At 35.7% G+C, this 2,964-nt stretch overlaps 1 long non-coding RNA gene across 1 annotated transcript; it reads left to right on the plus strand.

The window, feature by feature from the left end:
* The first annotated feature begins 1,377 nt into the window (after window positions 1-1,377).
* On the plus strand, window positions 1,378-2,719 carry LOC113614388 (uncharacterized). Its single transcript, XR_003430606.1, has 2 exons — window positions 1,378-1,408; window positions 2,135-2,719. It is a non-coding gene; the product is annotated as an uncharacterized LOC113614388 (long non-coding RNA).
* The last annotated feature ends 245 nt before the right edge of the window (window positions 2,720-2,964 follow it).

A 2,964-nucleotide genomic window follows, 5' to 3' on the forward strand; every position in this document is an offset into this window, starting at 1 on the left:
AGGGAGGGATGGCCCAGGAAGCCAGTTGTGCTCATAGAAAAGCCATCCTCTTAGAATCCATAGGAGGAAAAGAGGTTTTTCCCATCAGGCCTGCCTCTAATATTTACACAACCAGAGGAAGGCCAGAGTGGGTGCTCTAAGCATAGGGGTTGGGGAGTGGTGTGCAGAGCTGATTGTTAGCATTGCTTCTCAACTCCATATTCAGTGATGCTTGGTAGATTGAAATTGGCCGTAATGGGAGTACTTACACCACAGGAAATGGCAAACTATAAATTAGGGCCTTTCTTTCCTCTCCTCTGGTAGAGCTGGTTGTTAAAAATCCATCAGCACACCACTTGGCCCTGGACTGGAGTTTTAATTCCATGGGTTTATGGTTGATACTTCTCTCTGCCCCCATCATCTAGTGTAGATGTTCATGATCAGTGATTAAAGGCACATTTATGATTGCCATGAAAAAACTCCAGCTTTTGCACCATGTGTTTGCCTCTCAGAGATGTACTCCATTGGGCATGCCCCCAGGTCAGTCTGCGCTTTGAGTCCTCTGTCTTGAAAGAGCCAAGGAGCCGGGGATGTGTCTTCCATTGGCACTAAGACTGGTCATTCAGTGCAGGCTTCTATAGTCCTTTGCCAAGTGTACTGAGGCGGAAAGCATAAGAGTCACTTTGATGCTTTTAAGAGTCTTACAGGCATTGATATCAGGACACAGGCTACTTCATGGGGGAACTGAAATTGTTAGCAATCGTTTTCTCAGTGGAGTCCCAAAGTACCTGAGTTTTAGAAGTTAGAAGTTCCGGATTTGAGTCCTGTTTATGCAGATTACAATTGTTGAACTTTGCAAAAAATATTTCACTGCCTGCAGTGTTGGTTTCTTTTAAAGTGGGATTAATAATCTTCAATTATAAAGTTTTGAGGATAAATGAAATAGCATGTGAAAATGAGTTATAAATCAAAGAGCTACGTTAATGTAAGCATTATTGTGGTAAAAGGAGAGGTTAGTTAGTTCTGACATTTTAGCTAATTATTTGGAGGACAGGAAGCAGAGCTGGATTATCCCAAAGTTAATGAAGCATGTGCTTAGCCCTACAGCAAAGGAGTATTGACTTACTTTTTGGAGGGAAAGAATTTGATATATCTTCCTCAATCCCTCCAAAATAAATTAATCATCATTGGAAAAATAGAAATTTATTGGATTTCTTTATGCTTCTTTTACAGTTTGTTTTAAAATTATAATTTAGAAGGGAGTTTATTATAATAATTAAAATTATAATTTGGAAAGGGTATTGCATTCTTTAAAAGTACTTAAATTTCTTAAAAACACCTTAATTCAGCCACCATGAAATAATTTTTACTTAGGTTCTTATACTTTTCCTTGTCTTTAAAAGGACTGGGGTGAAGGAAGCCTTCAGAGGTATGTTTTGTGTCATATATAATGCTTTGTACAGAACACATAAGGCTGTTTCTTTTCTCCACACTATATATAGGCAGAGCTCAGATATGAAACTACTTTAGTATAATGTTTCCTTGTAAAATAAATAATTTTTAATATTGAATTTTGTTATGTTAAAGAAACAAAGAAAATTTACATCTTTCAGGTTTGAGTGTTTTTAAAAGTGTTTTTAAAAGTGGGTTTTTTAGATGTATCTTGGCTTCCCTCTAGTGGTAGCTGAGGCAAACTGAACCAAAACCTGGGAGATAAAAGCTCAGTTCTTTGAATATAAAATAGGGTATTGAATATTTAAGCCTTCAATTTAAAGGGCATGTAATTAATTCAGGTTTTAATTAATTCAGGTTTGGCATTTCTTAGATACTAAGTGTTGTTGTTGTTACTTGAATTTTTCTTGTGTTTATTTTTGGTGGTGTTTATTTTGGTTTAGTGTGTGTGTGTGTGTGTGTGTGTGTGTGTGTGTGTGTGTGTGTGTGTATTCTTTCCCACAGAACCCAGAGTCTGATGTCTAGTTATAAATTCTAAATTTTTTGATGCTTTGTGCAATATCTTCTAGTACAAATTCTAGAAAAATAAATTTGTCAGTAAGCTTTTGGCCAAAACTGAGATTATTCTGGTGAACTTTTTTTTTTGGTAGAAATTAATATATTACAAAAAAAATACTAAACTTGAATCTGATCAAACCTTTAGATCCAACTACCGATTTACAGGGAATCCATGGGACAGAAGAACATGTTAGACTATACTGAGGAGATGTAATCAAACTCAGACTGAGAAATTCTACAGGACATAAAAGCACAATTCTTCAACAAAGAAATTGCAAGAGAAAAAAAAAAGATGAAAGTGGAATCTCAAAATTAAAAGAAACTCAAAAGACTACCATCATTTTACCATAGGTGGCTCTAATTTCACTCCTGATTAAAATAAGCAAGGGGAAGAAAACCTATCTGTAAAATTTATGAGACGAATATTTGAAAGTACATGTTCGATATTAACTAATTATTTTTAGGTGTGATAATGGTATTTTAGTTACGTTTAAAGGCAAGTTATTATCTTTTAGGGTTTCACACTGAAATATTTATAGATGAAATCATATGATATCTGGGATCTGCTTCAATATAGTGGAGGGGAAGGAACAGATGGAGGTGATGATATAGCACAATTGGCCATGGGCTTATGGTTATTGGCACCGGATGTATACCTGGGAATTCATTATATCATTTTATCTGCTTCTGAGTGTATTTGAAATTCTCCATAATAAAACAATAATATCAATACATTTGTTACAGTTCTTTTAGTAACAGCTATGTAAATGAATACAGGCTGTCGGACTACTAAAACAATTCCCTTCACCCTACTTAACCCAAGATAAGCGCACTTTTTTTTTCCTCGTTCCCTTAATTCTTTTTTTTAAAATTAATTAATTAATTTATTTTTGGCTGCGTTGGGTCTTCGGTGCTGCACGTGGGCTTTCTCTAGTTCCAGCGAGTGGGGGCTACTCTTTTTTGCGGTGCACGGGC

This window comes from Aethalodelphis obliquidens, unplaced genomic scaffold, assembly GCF_003676395.1.
Source record: "Aethalodelphis obliquidens isolate GAN/ISIS:26980383/991018 unplaced genomic scaffold, ASM367639v1 scaffold95, whole genome shotgun sequence".
Taxonomy (NCBI): domain Eukaryota; kingdom Metazoa; phylum Chordata; class Mammalia; order Artiodactyla; family Delphinidae; genus Aethalodelphis; species Aethalodelphis obliquidens.